The sequence below is a fragment of the Artemia sp. Qi Xiang Cuo genome, chromosome 2, assembly GCF_049724085.1.
Source record: "Artemia sp. Qi Xiang Cuo chromosome 2, ASM4972408v1, whole genome shotgun sequence".
Taxonomy (NCBI): domain Eukaryota; kingdom Metazoa; phylum Arthropoda; class Branchiopoda; order Anostraca; family Artemiidae; genus Artemia; species Artemia sp. Qi Xiang Cuo.
In genome coordinates this window covers 57,514,096-57,539,724 of record NC_142795.1, presented here as the reverse complement: position 1 = coordinate 57,539,724, position 25,629 = coordinate 57,514,096, and the positions used below count along the sequence as shown (strand labels likewise).

Genomic DNA, 25,629 nt, shown 5'->3' with positions numbered 1-25,629 from the left:
CTAATCAAGAATGAGAGAATTTTCAGTTTTGACTTTCCTTATATACTAATTATGACGTCACTCTATTCACGTCATAGCTCTAATATAAAACTATGATGACGTTCATTATTTATCTAGTAGGGTTTCAGACAAGGTATTTCTAATGATGTACTTTTGTTTTGATCTGACTCTATTTTTAGGAGTTTTGGGTTTTTATATTTCTTAGCATTGGACTGATCGTCTCTTACTAGGTTGCTAGCTACTGCTGCAACCCAAATTCACATATATATTTATTTATGAGAGGCAGCCTGGCCGAGTGGTCCAAGGCACTGGTGTTAGCCACCAGTCTCTTCAGAGGCTTGGGTTCAATTCTTACCGCTGGTATACGATTATGTTTGAAAGACTGCAGTGTGAAAAGACATCAAAAATGCAGTTTTTGGTGGAAAAATTTATTCTCTTTTAGAAATAATTTATTTTAGTTACTATAGATTTTTAACCCAATTAATTTCCTTTAAAATGCGCTATTGAACAACCCTTTACGATGTTCCAGTGCCAAAAGAAAAAATAAAAAAAAAACAAAAAAAAAAGAAAAACATATCCCGTTTAGGCAGAATGTTGTAGTAGCTGCCACTTTTCTTGATTTTCAAGCCAATATATTTCCCTTGCTGTTCAAGCCAAGGGACAGAAATTTTACTATGCAGGGGTTTCGGACAAGGCGGTTCTAATGGTGTACTTTTTGTTTTGATCTGACTCTTTTTTTAAGAACTATGGGTTTTTATATTTCTTAACATTGGACGTGATCGTCTCTTACTAGGTTGCTAGCTACCGCTGCAACCCGGATTACGACGAACCCTATTGATCCTTTTATGTACTTTTAGCTACCCCTGGCGCCACTGTATATCATTTACTATTGGCGAGAGATCGTTCTTTACTGTAACTTGATTGAAACCATTATGTAACCATTAGTTGAATTTTTATGTCCCGTATCAAGTATCAAGAACCTAACAAAAACTTAAACTAATTTTTAAATTTTCAGATATTTTTCTAGTCTAAATTAAAAGATTAAAACTATTGTTCAGATACCATAAATATTTTAGCAGTTTATAACTTTATTGATTCTGAACTAAAAACGAAAATAAAATAAAAATTAATTTTTTCAATTTTTACGTCACGTCGCTCATTAAGTCATATATGGTTATTAGTACAAAATATGTTTTAGATATTACGTCATGTCACGTATTACGTCATATATGGTTATTAGTAGATAATCGGTAAAATATTCGTTCTTTATTATAACTTAATATTGGACGTAATCGTCTCTTACTAGGTTGCTAGCTACCGCTGCAACCCGGATACACCTGGAACCACCATATATCAGTTAGTATGGGAGAGAGATCGTTCTTTACTGTAAATTCTTTGAAATAGTAAGAGACTAGTCTCAAACAATCAAGTAGCTAACTAAATCAAATGTATGTATTGGGTTTTTATTCCAATGACCGTCTTTAAGTGGAAAATTTTAATATATTGACCTTAAATATAACTGCACTAGCCTATACTATAGTTAAGTGGCCTATAAAATTTAGTATAGGCAAGAGGTCGTTCTTTATTATAATCTATTCACGTCATAGCTCTAATATAAAACTATGATGACGTTCATTATTTATCTAGTAGGGTTTCAGACAAGGTATTTCTAATGATGTACTTTTGTTTTGATCTGACTCTATTTTTAGGAGTTTTGGGTTTTTATATTTCTTAGCATTGGACTGATCGTCTATTACTAGGTTGCTAGCTACTGCTGCAACCCAAATTCACATATATATTTATTTATGAGAGGCAGCCTAGCCGAGTGGTCCAAGGCACTGGTGTTAGCCACCAGTCTCTTCAGAGGCGTGGGTTCAATTCTTACCGCTGGTATACGATTATGTTTGAAAGACTGCAGTGTGAAAAGACATCAAAAATGCAGTTTTTGGTGGAAAAATTTATTCTCTTTTAGAAATAATTTATTTTAGTTACTATAGATTTTTAACCCAATTAATTTCCTTTAAAATGCGCTATTGAACAACCCTTTACGATGTTCCAGTGCCAAGCTATCTGTGGAAAATAAAAAATAAAAAAAAAGAAAAAAAAAAGAAAAAAATATCCCGTTTAGGCAGAATGTTGTAGTAGCTGCCACTTTTCTTGATTTTCAAGCCAATATATTTCCCTTGCTGTTCAAGCCAAGGGACAGAAATTTTACTATGCAGGGGTTTCGGACAAGGCGGTTCTAATGGTGTACTTTTTGTTTTGATCTGACTCTTTTTTTAAGAACTATGGGTTTTTATATTTCTTAACATTGGACGTGATCGTCTCTTACTAGGTTGCTAGCTACCGCTGCAACCCGGATTATGACTTCATGGCGTAATGATGTTATTTCATGACAGCGGTAGCTAGCAACCTAGTAAGAGACGATCACTTCCAATGTTAATCCGGGTTGCAGCGGTAGCTAGCAACCTAGTAAGAAACGATCACCTCCAATGTTAAGAAATATAAAACCCCCCAACTCCTAAAAAAGAGTCAGATCAAAACAAAAAGTACACCATTAGAACCGCCTTGTCCGAATCCTCTATAAAGGAAACTTACCGCCCTTTGGCCTGAATAACAAAGAAAATATATTGGCTTGAAAATCAGGAAAATAGACTTTTACCACGTTATTCTCCACAAACGGGATATTTTTTTCTTTCCGCTTTTTTTTCCTGCTCAGCTAGCTGGGCACTGGAAAATCATAGAGAGTTGTATAATAGCTCATTTTAAAGGCAATTGCAACATCTAGTCACTTTAGTAATTAAAAATAAAATACTTTTTAAAGTAGAATCAATTTTGTCAAAAAAATTGCATTTTTGATGTATTTTCATACTGCAGTCTTTTCAAAGATATTTGAATTTTGAAGCAATAAAACAGTTCATGGTAATGAACTCTATAGTAATAATAGCTACTTGTCTCAATAGTAACCGAAACTCCTGGAACCTAAATTTTCTTTTTTGGCTTAATCGCTAAAATTATTATGTAAACTGCTAAAATATTTATGATGCCTAATCAGTAATAGTAATGTTATAATAAAGATCGAACTCTTCCCTATACTAACTTGCATAGGCAACTTCACTATAGTTAAGATTACAGTATTTATATTATACATCATTATAAATTATAAAAGGTTCAAATTGTTCGAAGATTATAGAGTTAAAAATTTTCCACACCGGGAGTCGAACCCAGGCCTTTTGAGTGAAAATGAACTATCCTTGCCACTAGACCATATGGGACCATAAAGAAGTATGATTTAAGAACCATATGCATATTATTATTTCACCATACCAATTATAATAAGGCCAAAACAAAATCTTCGACTTGCAACCTTACTTTTGACACATTACTTAAATCTTCATCAGACTTAAAAAATGTTTCGCTAGTTTTACATGAAAGAACGAACCTTAGCCCATAGTAGCAGAAATAAGAATATCTAGGTTCCAGCGGTAGCTAGCAACTTATTAATTATATAATCCGGGTTTAAGTGGTAGCTAGCAACCTAGTAAGAAACGCCAAACTAAAAGATGATCATTAGAAGAACAAACAATAGCTTATATTGGACTTAGTTAGCTGCCTGATTCTTTGAGGTTCGTCTCATACTATTCCAAAGAAGAAAAAGCCTTAGGCTTTTTCCTGTTTGTAATCCGGGTTGCAGCGGTAGCTAGCAACCTAGTAAGAGACGATCACGTCCAATATTCAAAAATGTAAAAACCCATAGTTCCTAAAAAGGAGTCAGATCAAAACAAAAAGTACACCATTAGAACCGCCTTGTCCGAAACTCCTTGAAAGGAAACTTACCGCCCTTTGGCTTGAACAGCAAGGGAAATATTTATAATAAAGATTACAGTAAAGAACGATCTCTCTCCTATACTAACTGATATATGATGGTTCCAGGTGTAGTTACATAAGGGACGAATATAGCTCATCATAAATGGTGTTTTTCAATTATCCGGGTTGCGGCAGTAGCTAGCAACCTAGTCTGGGTTGCAGCGGTAGCTAGCAACCTAGTAAGAGACGATCACGTCCAATGTTACGAAATATAAAAACTCATAGTTCCTAAAAAAAAGTCAGATCAAAACAAAAAGTACACCATTAGAACCGCCTTGTCCGAAATCCCTGTATAGAATACTTTCAGTCCCTTGGCTTGAACAGCAAAGAAAATATATTGGCTTGAAAATCAAGAAAATTGACTTTTACCACGTTATTCTCCACAAACGGGATATTTTTTTCTTTCCGCTTGATTTTCCTCCTCAGCTAGCTGGGCACTGAAAAATCATAGAGAGCTGTATAATAGCTCATTTTAAAGGAAATTGCAACATCTAGTGCCTTTTGTAATTAAATTATAATAAAGAACGAATATTTTACCGATTATCTACTAATAACCATATATGAAGTAATAAGTGACATGACGTAATATCTAAAACCTATTGTGTACTAATAACCATATATGACTTAATGAGCGACGTGACGTAAAAATTGAAAAAATTAATTTTTATTTTATTTTCGTTTTTAGTTCAGAATTGCTAAGGTTATAAACTGCAAAAATATTTATGGTGTCTGAACAATAGTTTTAATCTTTTAATTTAGACTAGAAAAATACGTGAAAATTTAAAAATTAGTTTAATTTTTTGTTAGATTCTTGATACTTGATACGTGACATAAACATTCAACTAATGGTTACATAATGGTTTCAATGAAGCAAGCTACACGCAAGTTAAAAAAACAGTACTACCGAAAAAACAGAGATAGCATCTTGAAAAGAGAAAAGCAAAGGTATTCAACCGACCAGGCGTATCGAGATGCGAAAATTGATAGTGACAAACAGTGTTATTATAATGATGTAGTTTATTATAATAAAGAACAACTCCTTGCCTATACTAAAGTTTATACGCCACTTAATTATAGTATAGGTTAGTAATTTAACAGATAGCTTGGTTATAATAAAGAACGAATATTTTATCATAATAAAGAACGACCTCTTGCATATACTAAATTTTATAGGCAACTTAACAATATCCGGGTTGCAGCGGTAGCTGGCAACCTAGTAAGAGACGATCACGTCCAATGTTAAGAAATAAAAAAACCATATCTCCTAAAAAAAGGAGTCATATCAAAACAAAAAGTACACCATTAGAACCGCCATGTCCGAAACCCCTGTATATTAAACTTTCTGTCATTTGTCTTGAATAACAAAGAAAATATATTGGCTTGAAAATCAAAAAAATTGACTCTAACCACGTTATTCTCCACAAATGGCATAATTTATTTTCTCTTTTTTTTTGTTTCTTTTCCAAAGATAGCTTGGCACTGGAACCTCGTAGAGAGTGGTTCAATAGCTCATTTTAAAGGAAATTAATTGGGTTAAAAATCTTTAGTAACTAAAATAAATTATTTCTAAAAGAGAATAAATTTTTCCAACAAAAACTGCATTTTTGATGTCTTTTCATGCTCAAAAACACGACATTATGTTGTTGTTTCTGAAGACGTCATGAAATAATATCGCAACGCGATGACGTCATGAAATAACATTATTACGCCATTCTTTGTCGTTCTTAAATAGTAATTATGACTTCATGGCGTAATGATGTTATTTCATGACAGCGGTAGCTAGCAACCTAGTAAGAGACGATCACGTCCAATGTTAATCCGGGTTGCAGCGGTAGCTAGCAACCTAGTAAGAAACGATCACCTCCAATGTTAAGAAATATAAAACCCCCCAACTCCTAAAAAAGAGTCAGATCAAAACAAAAAGTACACCATTAGAACCGCCTTGTCCGAATCCTCTATAAAGGAAACTTACCGCCCTTTGGCTTAAATAACAAAGAAAATATATTGGCTTGAAAATCAGGAAAATAGACTTTTACCACGTTATTCTCCACAAACGGGATATTTTTTTCTTTCCGCTTTTTTTTCCTGCTCAGCTAGCTGGGAGCTGGAAAATCATAGAGAGTTGTATAATAGCTCATTTTAAAGGCAGTTGCAACATCTAGTCACTTTTGTAATTAAAAATAAAATACTTTTTAAAGTAGAATCAATTTTGTCAAAAAAATTGCATTTTTGATGTATTTTCATACTGCAGTCTTTTCAAAGATATTTGAATTTTGAAGCAATAAAACAGTTCATGGTAATGAACTCTATAGTAGTAATAGCTACTTGTCTCAATAGTAACCGAAACTCCTGGAACCTAAATTTTCTTTTTTGGCTTAATCGCTAAAATTATTATGTAAACTGCAAAAATATTTATGATGCCTAATCAGTAATAGTAATGTTATAATAAAGATCGAACTCTTCCCTATACTAACTTGCATAGGCAACTTCACAGTATTTATATTATACATCATTATAAATTATAAAAGGTTCAAATTGTTCGAAGATTATAGAGTTAAAAATTTTCCACACCGGGAATCGAACCCGGGCCTATTGAGTGAAAGTGAACTATCCTTGCCACTAGACCATATGGGACCATAAAGAAGTATGATTTAAGAACCATATGCATATTATTATTTCACCATACCAATTATAATAAGGCCAAAACAAAATCGTCGACTTGCAACCTTACTTTTGACACATTAGTTAAATCTTCATCAGACTTAAAAAATGTTTCGCTAGTTTTACATGAAAGAACGAACCTTAGCCCATAGTAGCAGAAATAAGAATATCTAGGTTCCAGCGGTAGCTAGCAACTTATTAATTATATAATCCGGGTTTAAGTGGTAGCTAGCAACCTAGTAAGAAACGCCAAACTAAAAGACGATTATTAGAAGAACAACCCATTGCGTATACTGGACTTAGTTAGCTGCCTGATTCTTTGAGGTTCGTCTCATACTATTCCAAAGAAGAAAAAGCCTTAGGCTTTTTCCTGTTTGTAATCCGGGTTGCAGCGGTAGCTAGCAACCTAGTAAGAGACGATCACGTCCAATATTCAAAAATGTAAAAACCCATAGTTCCTAAAAAAAAGGAGTCAGATCAAAACAAAAAGTACACCATTAGAACCGCCTTGTCCGAAACTCCTTGAAAGGAAACTTACCGCCCTTTGGCTTGAACAGCAAGGGAAATATTTATAATAAAGTTTACAGTAAAGAACGATCTCTCTCCCATACTAACTGATATATGGTGGTTCCAGGTGTAGTTACATAAAGGACGAATATAGCTCATCATAAATGGTGTTTGTCAATTATCCGTGTTGCAGCAGTAGCTAGCAACCTAGTCTGGGTTGCAGCGGTAGCTAGCAACCTAGTAAGAGATGATCACGTCCAAATGTTACGAAATATAAAAACTCATAGTTCCTAAAAAAAAGTCAGATCAAAACAAAAAGTACACCATTAGAACCGCCTTGTCCAAAATCCCTGTATAGAATACTTTCAGTCCCTTGGCTTGAACAGCAAAGGAAATATATTGGCTTGAAAATCGAGAAAATTACATTACAATACGATCATTGGAATAACATACCACTGCATACATTGGACTTAGATAGCTACTTGATTGCTTTAGGATCGTCTCTTACTATTTCAAAGAAGAAAAAGCCGTAGGATTTTTCCTGTTTGTAATGATATTTACAGTAAAGAACGATCGCTCATGCATAGTAACTGATATATGGTGGTTCCAGGGGTACTTACTTGTGGTTCGTCTCTTACTATTTCAAAGAAGAAAAAGCCGTAGGCTTTTTCCTGTTGGTAATGATATAGCATAAAACGAATTCCAAGTTGTAACTGACGTTATCCTGGTTGTTATAGTAAAGAACGAACTCTTGCCCTTAGTTACCTACTATGTCATGTCAAATTAGCTAATTAATTTCATCTAATTTTGTTTAAAAAAAATTACCACACCGGGATTCGAACCCAAGACAATTAATTGAAAGTCAACTACCCTAAACCACTAAACCATATGAGATATATATAAAAAGCTAATTAATTGTTTTATGATCTCTTATAGCATAAATTTCATCGGATATAGCTGAAACCTAGTAAAGAACAAACCACGGCACATAGTAACTATTTCTGGGTTGAAGCGGTAGTTAGCAACCTAGTAAGAGAAGATCACGTCCAATGTTAAGAAATATAAAAACCCCTAACTCCTCAAAAAAGATTCAGATCAAAACAAAAATTACCCCATTAGAACTGCCTTCTCCAAAACCCATATAAAGGAAACTTACCGCTCTTTGGCTTGAATAACAAAGAAAATATATTGGCTTGAAAATCAAGAAAATTGACTTTAACCACGTTATTCTCCACAAACGGGATATTTTTTTCTTTCCGTTTTTTTTTCTCCTCACCTAGCTGGGCACTGGAAAATCATAGAGAGCTCTAAAACAGCTCATTTTAAAGGAAATTGCAACATCTAGTCACTTTTGTAATTAAAAATAAAATACTTTTTAAAGTATTTTATTTTTAATTACAAAAGTAATTAATTTTGCAGAAAATTGTACCTTCTTTACTAAGTTACCTGTAGTTTTTATAAAATCATATTACTTTCATAACAACATTTTTTACTATCCGGGTTGCAGCGGTAGCTAGCAACCTAGTAAGAGACGATCACGTCCAATGTTAAGAAATAAAAAAAACCATAGTTCCTAAAAAAGGAGTCAGATCAAAACAAAAAGTACACCTTTAGAACCGCCTTGTCCGAAACCCCTGTATAGGAAACTTTCTGTCCCTTGGCTTGAACTTCAAGGGAAATATATTGGCTTTAAAATCAAGAAAATTGACTTTAACCACGTTATTCTCCCCAAACGGGATATTTTTTTCTTTCTTTCTTTTGTTTCCACAGATAGCTTGGCACTGGAACATCGTAGCCATTTGTTCAATGGCTAATCCTGAAGGAAATTAATTGGGTTAAAAACCTTTTGTAACTAAAATAAATTATTTCTAAAAGAGAATAAATTTTTCCACTAAAAACTGTATTTTTGATGCAGTGACGTCATAATTACTATATAAGAAACGTCAAAACTGTAAATGGTCTCATTCATGAATGCATAATGGTTAGATCAAAGCAAGCTACACGCAAGTTAAAAAATCAGTACTACAAAAAAACAGAGATAGTAATCCGGGTTGCAGCGGTAGCTAGCAACCTAGTAAGAGACGATCACGTCCAATGTTAAGAAATGTAAAAACCCATAGTTCCTAGAAAAGGAGTCAGATCAAATTCAAAAGTACACCATTAGAACCGCCTTGTCCGAAACCTATGTATAGTAAAATTTCTGTCCCTTGACTTGAACAGCAAGGGAAATATATTGGCTTGAAAATCAAGGAAAGTGGCAGCTACTACAACATTCTGCCTAAACAGGATATTTTTTTTCTTTCCGCTTCTTTTTCCTCCTCAGCTAGCTGGGCACTGGAAAATCATAGAGAGCTGTATAATAGCTCATTTTAAAGGAAATTGCTACATCTAGTCACTTTTGTAATTAAAAAGAAAATATCTTTTAAAGTAGAATCAATTTTGTCAAAAAAATTGCATTTTTGATGTATTTTCATACTGTAGTCTTTTCAAAGATATTTGATTACATTAAAGAACGATTCTGGGTTGTACACAAAGGATCGATACTATAAAAGGGATTTTATAATAAAGAACGAATATTTTACCGATTATCTACTAATAACCATATATGACGTAATAAGTGACATGACGTAATACATTAAAAGACGATCACTGAAATAACAAACCATTTAGTACATTGCACTTAGTTAGCTACTTGATTTTTTGAGTTTCGTCTCTTACTATTTAAAAGAAGAAAAAGCCGTAGGCTTTTTCCTGTTTGTATTTATAGTTAAAAAACGAACTCAAGTCCAAAGAAACTGAACCCTGTGGTTCATTCATATTATCTTCATTATTTCAGCTAGAATGTAAATAAACAAGTTTCTTTTTTAAATTTTAAATTGAAAAGATAGTGCTTTTAATTCAACATATTAAAAGTTCTCCCTGACGGGGAATCGAACCCCCTTCTCCTAGGTGAAAAATAATGAAAAATAATTTTGATGTCTTTTCATAGTGTTATAGTAAGGAACGACATCTAGCCCATGTTAATTGAAATCCGGGTTTCTTCTTCTTCTTCTCTTCCAGAGATAGCTTGGCACTGGAACATCGTAGAGAGCTGTTCAATGGCTTATTTTAAAGGAAATTAATAGGGTTAAAAACCTTTTGTAACTAAAACAAATTATTTTTAAAACATTATAATAAAGAAAGAATATAAAGTTGTAAAGATACAAAGATATTAAATTTTCTCGTATTATATTATAATATATAACGTAAAAAGTGATCCGGGTTGCAGCGGTAGCTAGCAACCTCTTAAGAGACGATCGAGTCCATTGTTAAGAAATATAAAAACCCATTGCTCCTAAAAAAGGAGTCAGGTCAAAACAAAAAGTACACCATTAGAACCACCTTGTCTGAAACCCCTGTATAGGAAACTTTCCGTCATTTGACTTGAACAGCAAGGGAAATATATTGGCTTGAAAATCAAGAAAATTGAGTTTAACCACGTTACTCTCTACAAATAGCATATTTTTTTCTTTTTTCTTTCTTTTCAACAGATAGCTTGGCATTACATTAAAGAATTAACTTTTGTCCATAGTAACTGAAGTATTATAAGTTATCCGAGTTGCAGCGGTAGCTATCCGGGTTGCAGCGGTAGCTAGCAACCTAGTTAGAGACGATCAGGTCCAATGTTAAGAAATATAAAAACCCCTAAATCCTAAAAAAAGAGTCAGATCAAAACAAAAAGTACACCATTGAACTGCCTTTTCCAAAACCCCTGTATAGTAAACTTTCTGTTATTTGGTTTGAGGATGACGCTCTCTCCACAGTCAATGCAAGGGTTTTAAGTGATTGTAGTTTTTGTTATGGAGACGCGATCGTCCTTCACTATATTACTACCACCAAAACCCATGGTTCTCATTTAAAATCCTTACAACTTCCATTTCAAACAATTTCATGCTGTTTCATTTTCCTTTCAGATTTCTATGCTTAAAGTGCTTTTTCAATACCCACTTTTAGATAAATAATTACCATAATTTTCCACTGTAATTGCAGCTTCAGGTGGTGGGCAGTTTATCACATCATACAGAGCTATAATATACAATTGTTTCAGCTTCATTGCATGAAAGCCATTTTGTCCCTTTTTTGCCCGTACAACACCATGATCCCTTAAAAGGTAAAAATACTTCATTCCTCCCATCATAATACCGTTTCCAGAAAATTCATGTGAACCATATTTTGATATAAACGCTTTCAATTCAGCTGCTGTGGCAGAAAAATCCCTAGACTTTGCCCAAACTGACCCATCAACACCAATAATAGCAGCTTCCGAAATACCTTTTGATAGCAATTGACTTTTAATATGATCAATCCAAGAATTCATCTTAATAATTATTCAATTCAATAATATATTTTCACCCCATAAACTAACGTAACGAGTCACTTGAAGCAAAACGAAAAGTATACTAATTTAAAAAATTTTAGGTATTTTTCTGATTTGAATTAGAAAATTAAAATTATTTCTCAGACACGATAAAAATTTTTGCAGTTTGCAGTTAAATAAAATCATTTTGTTTAAAATTTTTAGATATTATTTTAGTTTCAAATGACGAATTAGATTTTAGTAGTTAGAAACTAACAAAAAACAAAACTAATTTTAATTTTTTATTTTTTTTTTTGAATTAAAAAATAAAAACTATTCCTCAGACATCATAAATAATTTTGCAGTTAGCAGCTAAATAAAATTATTTTATTTAAAATTTTCAGGAATTAATCTAATTTCAGTTGGCGAATCGGAATTTTGTTAAAACCCTAAAACAAGCAGGTTTTTTTTCAAACCCTAAAAGAATTGTATTTTTTGTTACAACCCTAAAAGAAATACTGCATTTTACATAAAAATATCTACATACGTTTTATAATGTTAAAAATAATATTTTTATTTTTTCATGCAATAGGATGTTAATAAGAATATCTACTATAGCTATATCTGATGACTCGATGAATCCGATGATTCCTGATGTTATTTTAATTACAAAAGACACTAATATAGTAATGTCGTTTAAAATTAACAATTATTAAGCTCTCTATAATTTTCCAGTGACCCGCTAGCTGAGGAGAAAAAAAACGGAAAGAAATTACATGCCTCATGTGGAGAATATTGTGGTTCCGGGTTGCAGCGGTAGCTAGCAACCTAGTAAGAGACGATCACCTCCAATGTCAAGAAATATAAAACCCCCCAACTCCTAAAAAAAGAGTCAGATCATAACAAAAAGTACACCATTAGAACCGCCTTGTCCGAATCCTCTATAAAGGAAACTTACCGCCCTTTGGCTTGAATAACAAAGAAAATATATTGGCTTGAAAATCAAGAAAATTGACTTTTACCAAGTTTTTCTCCAAAAACGGTATTTTTTTTTCTTTCCGCTTTTTTTTTCTGCTCAGCTAGCTGGGCACTGGAAAATCATAGAGAGCTGTATAATAGCTCATTTTAAAGGAAATTGCAACATCTAGTCACTTTTGTATTTAAAATTAAAATAATTTTTAAAGTAGAATCAATTTTGTCAAAAAAATTGCATTTTTGATGTATTTTCATACTGCAGTCTTTTCAAAGATATTTGAATTTTGAAGCAATAAAACAGTCCATGTAATGAACTCTATAGTAATAATAGCTACTTGTCTCAATAGTAACCGAAACTCCTGGAACCAAAATTTTCTTTTTTGGCTTAATCGCTAAAATTATTATGTAAACTGCAAAAATATTTATGATACCTAATCAGTAATAGTAATTTTTTAATTTAAACAACAAAAATACATGAAAATTCTAAAATTAGTTTTGCTTTTTGTCTCCTGGAAGAAATTTTTTTTTCATCTCAGTTCAAATTTATTATTGTATCCTGGAACCAAGCTTTTTTTGGTTTGTAACCCGTAAAGTACATATCTCCATATTATTGTCTCATAATTGCAATTATTTTAGTTTTCAGTCCAGAATCACTAAACTTATTATGTAAACTGCAAAAATATTTATGGTGTCTAACCAATAATACTAATTTTGTAATTCAAACAAGATAAATACCTGAAAATTTTAAAATTAGTTTTGTTTTATGCTAGGTTTTAGATACTCGACACGGGATTTTGTGTGCTTAATAATTTTAAACCTTGAAAAAATATGGTCTCACGCGAGTGGAAAAAAAGAAAGAATAACCAAAAACAATATCAAAATAGAACAATCCAAATTTCTACTAATAGAAAACTTTACTACACAAAAAATAAAGCTAACATCCTGAAATATCAGAAAAGTTTATTTAAAAGAGATAAAAATGCCACCAAACGCAATAAAGCTCGAGCACGCGTAAGGATTGCTACTAAGATGTCTTGTGATCCAGGATTTAAGAAAATGAAATATGACAGAGCAAAACAGAGGTATCTTACGGATCAGGGGTATCGAGAAGGGAAAATTGAGACAGCGAAACAAAAGAGCAAGGAAAGGTATGATAACGATATAGATTACCGAAACAAACATAAGAAAAAAGTTGCTACCAGAATAATGGGTAGATACTGGGGTGACAAAAGCTATAATGAAAAAATTAAATTCTCTGCGAGGTTGTACCGAAGAACGCATAAGGACAAAGGGAAAAATTACATTCAGAAATACAAGAAGATGGCAAAAATGCAGGCTGATCTTTGTAAATTGAGAAACATTTTACGCATGTTTTATCGGGATCACGAAAAGTATTCGAAATTACAGATTAAAATTCTCTTTGAAAGAGCGGATGCTGTTGAAAAGTCGGCTAGAAATGCTTTGGCAAAGCTTCATAGCAATATCCAAAAGAAATGTTGTCAGTTTAACGAAAAGCTTCCAAGGTATGGATTGGCAACTGCGGAACAGTTTATAGATGCAATGGAAAATGTTCGACAACACAGTGAATATACGGAGGCGTACTTCTTAGAAAATTCGTATATTAATTTTGGAAGGAGCAATTGCAGTTTATGTAGCAGCAATAAAAATATATATACAAGCATACCTATCAACAGCGAAGGAAAAGCAATGTTTTTCAATTATGGCGAAAACGAGCCTGTTAGGGTTATTAGTAAATGTGTTTGTAAGATAACAATTAAGAAATACTAAAACATATTTCAGTAGCACAATGAAATTTCCATAAAAATAACCAATAGCGTCTAAAGACTTTTAATATGCTCCATATTTACCCCTTGGAATCTCTCCAGGCACTTGATACATAGTAAGTTTAATATTGGCCGATTTTACAACACCAATTTCCATAAACTCTTTTGATGGGACGCATAGAGGAGTCCCTGTTTTAATAACACCAGCTTCAACCACTACACGAACAACAATGGGGTCACAATTATAGTAAATATGATGAGGGAGAATACGAAGTTTGCACAAAAACAGCAATATTTTTAAATTGCTCGCGCCCTTTCTGTTTTAGCTCTTCTTTATATCCTGTAAAGTCATGCAAAAAATGATGCCATAATAACCGCTTCAAAGATTCTAGAGGCACAAAACGAATCCAATGAAACTGATGAACGTCCTACTATGGAGGAGGAGGAGACTAAAACAAAAAAGAGGAAGGGTGAGCCAACGGCTAAACTTAGTTGGGAAGATTTGGATAATAATAATAATAACAATAATAATATATTGCAAAAACAGGCTTGCGCCTCTATCTACAAAAATTTAAATAATCAAATGCTTTATCACTATAATGTTTGTCAATTTTGTTCTTAAATGCATTGACTGAATCTGAGTTAACAGTGTCTGATGATAGTGCATTCCACTCGGAGACAATGCGGTTGCTGAATGCCCATCTCCCAACATCTCTTCTGAAACGTTCTTCAGTTAGCTTAAACTCGTGACCTCTCAGGTTATTATTCTTGAATGTTATTATCTCTTCTGGAGGGATGTTGTCGTAGTGTCTGTTGCATATTTTGTATACTTCAATAAGATCTCCTTTAAAAATCGGTATGAGAGGCTTGGGAGCGACAGTTTTTTCGAACGATCTTGGTATGATAAGTCTCTAAGTGATTGGAACAAATTTAGTAGCCCTCCTTTGGATTTTTTCTATTGCATTGCAACTTAGAACTTCGTGAACTCAAAAAGAAAAGAACAGCCGGTTTTTCCCGATCTTAGAAACTCAGCAACAAATTTAACAATCAGTGACCCAATAGCTAAAGCCAACCTACTAAATCAGCAGTTTTCCACAGTCTTCACAACAGAGAGGGACAAAGATGAAAGTCAAGAGGAATGTCAGCCACTAGACGCAGGCAAATTTGAAGAAATAGAACTAACAATACAAATGGTCTACATAAAACTAAAAAATCTAAACCCTTACAAATCAGAAGGTCCAGATGGCCTATATCCTAGAGTACCATACTCAAATAGCTGACACAAGAAATTGCAGCGCCATTGCACTACATTTTTCTCAAGTCTCTACAAACAGGGAACCTGCCTGATAAATGGAAGCAAGCAGCAGTGATTCCCCTCTTTAAAAAAGAAAGCAAATCAGATCCAAGTAATTACAGACCTATCAGTTTAACCTGTATCACATGCAAAATAAATATATATTGTTATATATATTTATATATATAATAACATAATATATATCAAATAGACATAATATATATTAAATACGTAACCTAACCTAGGTACCTTTTTTTGCCCCTTCAATCCCAAAAAACTAAAATTTAAATTTTTGTCACGGAGTGAGCATTTAAAGAGCGGAGTGAGCACAAGAGCGTATCCTCCCTGGATACGGTCTTGTCCTCAGAGGAACATAATTAATTAGCTTTTTGGATCAAAGTTCGTTCTGATTTTGTGGCTTGAAAATAAAAGCTTGTGTAGCTAAAGCTAAATAAAGAGCCGTGAACATAGAAAGATAAACTTTTAATTAAAGTTGGTTTAAATCCAGCTTTGATTACGGTCATCATGGGTGCCCATAAGGGGGCAAAGGAGGGGGCGCCATCCCCCTGGCTGAATGATGGTGTCATATTTGTATTAATTTGAAAAACTTTCCACAAAATAAGTTTTCAAAGAAAAGTAAAGAGCTCTATTAATCCAAATTAAACCACTGGATAAGAAATGTGATAAGAGTGAGTGTGGTAATTATCGAGGCATTATTCTGGTCTCTCTAGGTAAAACATTACTTAGTAATATGATACTTTTTAGACTGAGAGATGCTGTAGACAGAGTTTAAAGAGAAGAACAGTGTGGTTTTAGAAAAGGTAGAGAATATGTCGACCAAAGACAGCAATGGAAGTGTAGTTTTCCTATTTCTAGAGATAGACTAATAATATGATTTTGACAACTGATATATTTGATCAATTCAACGTCCATCCATTTGGATTGCAGCAGTTGAGGTTGTGTTTAAGCTTCTTATTGCTATTGCTATTATTTGTTTTTTTTTCAGCTAAGTTGCTGCATTAGATAGATAGTTAATGTCATTGCCCATTTGAAGATCGGTACAAGACCACAAATGGAAGGAATAGACACAAAAAACACTACGCACTACAAAAACAACAAGAATGAACGAAAACTGAGTTACTATGTACACAAACACAGGTACTTAAGGACGAATTTCAACGGCAAGGCTACTAGTCTCGACTGACATTGAGAATTCTGTCAGACGCTTATTAAGGGCTGCAATAGGGTCGACACCGACGAATTCTTTGTCTACGGTCGTAAATTAAACAAAATTTAGCATACTAAACACATCTTTCAAAATATAAACGCATCTATCTTTTATCACTTGCGAAAAAAATATTCAAAATGGAGACTTGGCTAAAAAAATGCAATATAACCATAGCATTATACAATCGGGCTCGAATTTGTTAAATTTGAATTCGTTAAATCAGGTTCAAATTCGAATTTATTAAATTCCTTTTTGTTGATGACAGAGCTCATACTTTTTTCTCACCTTTTCGCCAAAAGGGCATATCTGCAGGGCACGTGTCAAAATCATACTCGACCCAATAGGCATTCCTAAATAAATAATATAATCCGATACCACAACGTCATGATCAACAAACTTAACAATGTAATTTTTTGAATTCACTACTCTTCTACAAGACGCAAACAACTTCACTTTTGCTAGGATGAAATGCAAGACAATCTGTTCATACGCTGAGCAAAGTATATCAGAATTTTCTTCCTTTCGAAAAAATCAATGGCTCGAGTCGAAAGTTATACCTGCAAGAGATCATTTCACGGAAAACAAAATCATTTTTAACGATGACTGGCTCTTAAGGACGCCATTATTATGCAATGGCGGGGAATAAATAACCTCCTGTTGGATCCCTTTCCTCACTGGTACTGACATACACAAGAAAATCGATCCACTAATAGAAGGTACTTTAACTTGGACACAAAGCCTTCGATACATATTATGAAAACTTAGAATAAACAACTGGTCAGCGCCACATTTATGCGCTGAAAATATCATCTGAGTGCATATTCCAGAGTCGAATGCCCTACAGACGTCATGACCTCCCAGGCAAAGGCACTCATTCAACTCAATTCTGATACGGGCCAAACTGTGCTTCATAACTCTACTAAGTTAACCCAAAACCTGTTACGTTTGAAACGTTTCTTCTAAGCTGTAGCTTTTCAGTACCGGTTTCCGTTTTTCCGTCTAATAACTGTAGGATTTTCGTTTGGACACAGATTGATGGCCAGAAAGCACAATCTTTGTCAATTTTACCTGTATCAGCCCAAAAACGAGGCTATTGTTAGTTGGAAAAGCTCAACCAGTGACGAATTATAATAAAATGCTACTATATAGTGGCGCCATCTATTGAACCTAGCAGTGGAACCACCTCAGGAAAATGTGAGGGGGCAAGGATTTTTTGTTAATTTTTTTAACGAAGACACGCGAAAAGGTGTTTTACAATCTAGGAGTGTTATTCTCCCCTCCCAATTAAATCCCCTGTCTCGTAAAACTGTGTGCACCCCCTGTCCAATAAAAGGCCCATGTCTCCAAGGCCGTGTTTAGTAGGGGGAGGTGAGTGGTTTGAATCTCCCCCCCCCCCCAAAAAAAAATCCGGCTCATAAAACACAACAAAAATGAATACCAGGAAATTCTTGATGTATTTTTTTTAAACGTAAAACCTTAAAAAAAATCCTTTTGCGACCCCCACCCACCCACCGAAGAAAAAACCTGGATACGGCCCTACTTGTCTCTGTAGTTTCATTATCAGTTTTTGTCCCCAAAAATCAATTGAACAGAAGTTAAGTTCAATCTATTTCTCTCTTGCTTCTAGGAAGGAATAATCCAGTCATTCGTTGAGGACTCAGAAGAAAATAGCACGGTTCTGATGGCCAATTCAACAATAATAAACCCAGATGGCTCATTCACAGTTATGCTTGAGGGCAGTGAAACCTATACTATAATACCTGCTGATTCTTATCGGTATACTGAAGATGGCTCTCTACAGATTTTTCAGGGCTTAATTTCTGTTTTATTCATGTGAATGAGACTTAACTTAGTATATTTTCTGGTAATTAGTCTTATAGGATCTAATATATTGAAGAAACAAATTGACTATGTTGAACTGGCGATAATATTCAGAATTTTATTTTGAGTGACTGAACATTTCAGACACACCTGGGGTAGATCCAGAATTTTTTTTGGGGGGAGGGGGAATAGGCTGATCTGATAAACTTGCGTTAGGAGCAAATTTAATTAACGCAAACCTGAGTTAAATAATACTACTTTAGACTACGCTAGGGGGCGCTCCCTTGCCCCCTCCCCCCGGATCTGTCACAGAGACCCACCTTTCAAAATTCTTAGACGACTTATTATAGTAGCAAATGTATTTTCCTGGCCTGTCAGTCTCTTTAATGAAATTCAAAAAATAATGATTGTTCAACCATAATTAACCTCCTTGTTATCAAAAACATTTCAACTAGTACTCGGCTGTGTGTGTTCTGAACATCAAAAGCCAAATTCTCCCAAAAATTTAATGTCAAAGAGGAGATTTTCTTATTTTAATGGCTCGTTTTCAAAATTTTCACACCACTCCTCATGCTCCTCATGCTGTATCTTTCCACATTTTCGACAGAGACACCTAAACTTCCAGCTCATTTCTAGTATTTGAGCTTCATCCGGAAAATCTGGAAGTATCAATTTCCATACTTCAATCAATTTTTTTCTCGGGAAATTATACATCCCATCTCCGGAGATTTTTGGACCATTTCCAAAAACTCATTACGTGAGGAATGGTATTCCCAGTCACATATTATTGTTACGGACGTATATTCTGCATGTTCTTCCTTCTGAGTTGTTTGGTTTTCTTTTTCGTACTTTCCTTTTTCCATAAACAATTTTTTTACTCCAGCGAAGAGTGATGTTTTCTGTTCTTTTGTTTTTTCCAGATCGTACTTATTTTCAGTTCTTTTTGACGATTGGTGGCTTAATTTTATACCCCCATAATGATACATATTCTCGGGGGCAGGGAAGTGTGACCCGTATTTCTCCAGGAACGCCCATGCGTCTTCGATACTTTCTAGCTTTTGCAGTTCTTCTTTTACTGATTCTTTTATTTTTCTCATCGCCCTTGGAAGATAAAACATGCCAACTGGACAAAATTCATATTCAATTGACCATGTTTTTTGGTATTCTTGAATTTTTGACGAAGCTCTGTCATTTTTCGTTTCTCTGGAAATTTCAGAAGCAATATCAAACCCTTCGATGTCAATGACTGCATCAAAGCAATATTTACTTTCCAGGAATTGTTGAACAATCTTGAATTGTTCCAGATTTTCTACATCTTCTCTAATGTACAAGGGTTGAAAAAAACTGGATTTTCGTTCTATTTCACCAATTAATTCGAACAATGGTCTTAGGCAATGTTGAAGGTTTTCCATTTTTGTGTCATCTTTATAGTCCTTTTGGCGGAGTCCGCAGAAGGCCATTCCTCTGGACATATTTTTTATTTCTTGATATGATATCTTTTTCGGGATTTTAAAAGAGTTTAAACTCTTTTTTTTCACGGTAGTTGAGTTTACAGCCATAGGAATAGACTGATCACTAACTATTTGTTCGTCATTTTTATCAGACATTTTTGTTTGCTTTGTTGTTTACAACTGATTTGAAATTGGATCTTATAACTCGTACTGAGGTTCCATAACCTAACAAAAAATAAAACTAATTTTTATATTTTCAGGTATTTTGTTAGTTTGAATGAAAAGATTAAAATTATTGCTCAGATATCATAAATATTTTTGCAGTTTACATAATATCTTTAGCGATTCTAAACTGAAAAATAAAATATATAAAAAATGGAATTTTTTGGTCTGAAAATACATAGTCAATCCCACATCGGGTAGTTAGAACCTAACCAAAAATACAAATAATTTTAACATTTTAAGGTATTTTTCTAGCTTGTATTGAAATATTGAAACTATTGCCCGGATACTATGGATATTTTTGCAGATTACACAAGCTGCAAAGAACGCACAGGCTGATCTTTGTAAATTGAGAATACAGTAAAGAACGATCTCTGGCCCATAGTAACTGATATATGGTGGTTGCAGGGGTAGCTGCAAGCTATCCGGATTGGAGCGATACCTGGGTTTTAGCGGTACCTGCAAACAAAATTCAAAGAAAATATGTCGGCTTCTTATTAATTAAAAATCATCCCTGGTAATTACAAAAGCTGGACCTATCCGGGACTTGAAGCTGGGACCTCTTTCACCCAAAGTTTACATTAAATTACATAAAATATCGATATAGTTCATCATAAATGGAATTATCCAGGTAGTTACTAATAAAAATTTTGTTTAGACTTTTACTTGACAATTTTTTGACGATCAGTCCAATGCTAAGAAATATAAAACCCAAAACTCCTAAAAATAGAGTCAGATCAAAACAAAAGTACATCATTAAAACTAAATTGCCTGAAACCCTACTAGGTAAATAATGAATGTCATCATAGTTTTATATTAGAGCTATGACGTGAATAGAAAAACACAAAATTATATTGTTGTTTCTGAAGACGTCATGAAATAATACCATTGCGCCATGACGTCATGAAATAAAATCAATACGCCGTGACGTCATAATTACTATATAAGAAACGTCAAATCTGTAAATGGTCTAATTCATGAATACATAATGGTTAGATAAAAGCAAGCTACACGCAAGTTAAAAAAACGGTACTACAAAAAAAACAGAGATAGTATCTCGAAAAGAAAAAATCAAAGGCATTCAACCGACCAGGCGTATCGAGAAGTTATCAAACAAAACAGCAAGATGTGTTATCACAATGATGAAGATTATAGACATGCGAAAATTGAAACATCCAAACAAAAGGACAAGGAGCGTTATCACAATGATGAAGTTTATAGAGAATCAACAATTGAGCAGGCTAGACAAAAGATCAAGGAGCGTTATCACAATGATGAAGATTACCGAAAAATATATATGAAAAAAGTTGCTACCAGAATAATGGGTAGATACTGGGGTGACAAAAGCTATAATGAAAAAATTAAATTCTCTGCGAGGTTGTACCGAAGAACGCATAAGGACAAAGGGAAAAATTACATTCAGAAATACAAGAAGATGGCAAAAATGCAGGCTGATCTTCGTAAATTGAGAAACATTTTACGCATGTTTTACCAGGATCACGAAAAGTATTCAAAATTACAGATTAAAATTCTCTTTGAAAGAGCGGATGCTGTTGAAAAGTCGGCTAGAAATGCTTTGGCAAAGCTTCATAGTAATATCCAAAAGAAATGTTGTCAGTTTAATGAAAAGCTTCCAAGGTATGGATTGGCAATTGCGGAACAGTTTATAGATGCAATGGAAAATGTTCGACAACACAGTGAAGATACGGAGGCATACTTCTTAGAAAATTCGTATATTAATTTTGGAAGGAGCAATTGCAGTTTATGTAGCAGCAATAAAAATATATATACAAGCATACCTATCAATAGCGAAGGAAAAGCAATGTTTTTCAATTATGGTGAAAACGAGCCTGCTAGGGTTATTTGTATATGTGTTTGTAAGACTACTGATTTAGAACAAATTCCTGGAACACTGACCCCAAGAAAAAAGTATTTCTAACTGTGTTTTAAACAGTTCTCTTAGTTCTACTGAATATTTGGCAAAAAATTATCTGTGTAGTAGAACAAACTGTCCTGGAAAGTACGAGACAACTATTGAAAAATGCTCTGAAACTAGATCTGACAAGGAAATCATGATGGCTGGAGTCACCTATAACAATTTGAGTAGACATTCAAAACCAAAAATTGGGCAGCAGGTTACTTGGCAATGTCACCCTGATATCTGCAAGCTCTATCTGACGGATATTGAATTATGTCAAATTCTTTTTGATATCCTTGAAAATAATATAGCATTAAAATTTTCAACTGACAAAGTGGTTAATTTCTACCTTGGCGAATTTGATTATTGTAAAATCAATTACAGGGACACAAGAAAGAATGGGCATTCGTTATACTGTAGCCCAAATGAGGGATGTCAGAGCTATTTGCGTTGTCTAAGGGCACTATCTCCAAATTTTCCTGTCTTGACCTGTTTCATTAATAGCGTATATAAGGCAGTATCAAAATATAAGAGTATACAAAATATTAATCTACTAAAAGTCGAGGGCTCGTACATGGAATTAAGTAATTATTTAGAAGAAGTGTCAATTAGACTCTGTCGTAATAGTCAAGACATCATCTACGGTGATAGCAATATTAGAGTTTCTGTGGATGAAAATACAATAATAAAATTATTTGGTGAGAGCCTTGATAAGGTAGCTAACATCAGGGATGTATACCCCACAATGCATTGTGACAGCTGCGAGCAGATAAAGAAAAAATACCAATTGAAGAGTCTAGGATCCCTTTCAAATAAGAAAGGTTTTGATGTAATGTTGGCCACAATTTTAGAACACCTCCAATAGGACGAACCCAAAGATGACAGAGAACAGCTAATTCATTGTACAGGTTGGAAAGAGGATGTCTTAGATTCATTCTCTGTCTGTGATTACTGTGCTGGGAAAATTTTTAAAAGTCAGGAGAATGTCCGATCAGTATTAAATAACCTTCATATCGGCTGTACACTGGAATTCATAAAGTGTCTAAATAAGTTTGAAATGGCTGAGATTCGATTGGTAATGCATTGCCTTACACTCACCAGATTGGGGGAAGTAATGACGTTGAAGGGACCTGGAATAGGCCTTGTTACTGTTCTTAATGGTAGAATAGTATATCTACCTGTTGATGTACAAAAAAATGCAGATATTCAGCCTGAAAAAATTCTTAACATTGATAGTTTTGTAGTCATTGTCAATGGTCATCCCACTAACAACAAGAATGTTTGGACTGCACTAATCGATCTGAGAAAAGTCCATGAAGCACTGTTGTGGTCAAGAGAGAACAACAGTCTCTATAAAACAATACGCGCATACACCCTAGAAGATTTAAATAAAATACTTGAAGCGCGTCTTGCTGAAAAAGCGGTTGGTGTTGATAATTTACCTGAAATACCGGAAGCTGCAATCCTTCAGAAACTGACAGAAAGTGCAAAATCTACATTGGTTGAACATTTTTCTGTTCAATCTCTCAATTCAGCGGCTCCAAAAGACTTCCTAAGAGATTTTACGCATATGAAAGATCTTGGTACTGACCAATTTCAAATGAAGAAGCTAAAAGGTGAGAGCAAAGACTTATTTCAGGAAGAACTTGATCTAAAAGTGTTTCCAAATCTTTTCCCGAAAGGCAAATTTGGCTTGCGTGAATAGGCAAGACCTTTTCAGATTAGGAATGCAGAATATTTTAAATCAAGGTTTCTTAGCAGACATACTAAGTTTTGTCTTGACATACAGTATCTTTTTCACAGCTTCCAATTGCAAGAATTCTCTTACATGTGTAATAGCGTCGGTCATATGTTGCGGACTGTGAAACCAAATCAAAATGATCGTCAATTTATAGACAGGCTTCATTCCCGTGATGGAGAGATGGAAGCGACTTTGTTTTCTGTTCAGTCAAAAATCAGAGGATCTCAGCAGTATTTTCAATCTCTTTCCTATAAAGTAAAGTCAATGATTGAGCAATTGGGTCCACTGACTTTGTTTCTGACAGTTTCATGTGCTGAGTGGTACTCTCCTGAATTTATTGACTATTTACGGACTGTCCATAAGAACTTACCTGGTGTAGCAAAAATGACCCCAGCAGAGTTGACGTGTCTAGATCCAGTTTCAGTTTCCATGCACTTTGACAAAGAATGGACACCTATATTTAATTAACTAATTTGTTCAAAGACAAATCCTTTGTTTGGTAAAATTAAGGATCATTTCTGGCGTATCGAGTATCAGAAACAAGGTGCGCCTCATGTACACTGTGTGTTGTGGATTGAAGATACACCTATTATTGGAAAATCAACAGCATCTGAAGTGATTCAGTATATCAATAGTATTATAACTTGTGAAATGCCAAATAGATCGACTAGTCCAACTCTTCGCAAACTGGTCAAAGACCATCACGTGCACCACTGTAATAAATACTGTCAAAGAAAATATAAGAGCAAAAGAGGAAGATGGGTTACGCATTGTAAGTTTGGCTTTCCTCGTCCTACAAAGGAACGAAAAGAATTATATGACATCCTTGACTGCTTGGCTCTTGGTACAGACCGTAAAAAGCCAAGAAAAAGAATATATAATCTGCTTCGAAGAGATGACGAGCGTTATATAAATGACTATTCTCCTGCGTTACTTATTGCTAATCGAGCAAACATTGATGTTCAATATATTGGCCATTTGGGCTCTAAATTACCGTATTACATTACCGATTATATGACTAAAGCAGAGATTGTCGAAATAGAAGTAATGGGGGAGAAAGTAAATAATGCATGCAAAAGTCTTGGTCAACGAATTATGTCCTACTTGTTGAAGCCCATAAAAACCCGTCAAGTTGGAGCAGTTGAAGCTGCTGATAGGCTTCTTGGTACTAAATTGTATATTATTTTTAGGCAATTAGATATATTGACCACAGAGTAGTGATTTGTACATTGCCCACTGGGTTATTGATATCTACCCTAAAAGACCGGAACATATGGAAATTATCAGTCTTTTTCAGTTATTGTCTTGGTATGAACGGGAGCGTAATGGTACTGATGATAATATGATGTTAACTGACGGGTCCTTCTACCTCAGAAAAAGGCTTTTTAAACCATATATCATACAGCACAGAAAGGTAAACCCATTTGAAACTGACGAGAAGAAAAATGCTTACTATGGAGATCTTTCAAAATTGTTTAAACCTTGGTGAAATGACAATGAACTAGTAGTCAGTGGAAATAGCAACTACAAAACCTACTGTGTTGAATGTGTAAACTATCCAGAGATGGTAGCACGAAAAATTTGTTGTTAAGAGGAAAAGCGATATAGAATTTGTAGAAAGGGTCCGAGAACGTGCAAAAGAAATTCAGAAGGGAGAAAATATTTATGAAAACATTGAAGATGACCCAGAAAATGAAATTCAGGGAGGAATCATTGACAGAGCAGCAGATGCTATGGAGTATTTGTTAGACGCAAAAAAACAGATTTCAAATGGTGACACCGAAGACAGGCTGAAAAATGATTATGAGTCGCTCAATATTGATC

The 25,629-nt window shown here is 34.1% G+C and overlaps 1 pseudogene; it reads right to left on the bottom strand.

Annotated features, from left to right (window-relative positions):
• Window positions 1-11,011: 11,011 nt before the first annotated feature.
• LOC148955421 (profilin pseudogene) lies at window positions 11,012-11,392 on the bottom strand (annotated as a pseudogene).
• Between the last annotated feature and the right edge of the window lie 14,237 nt (window positions 11,393-25,629).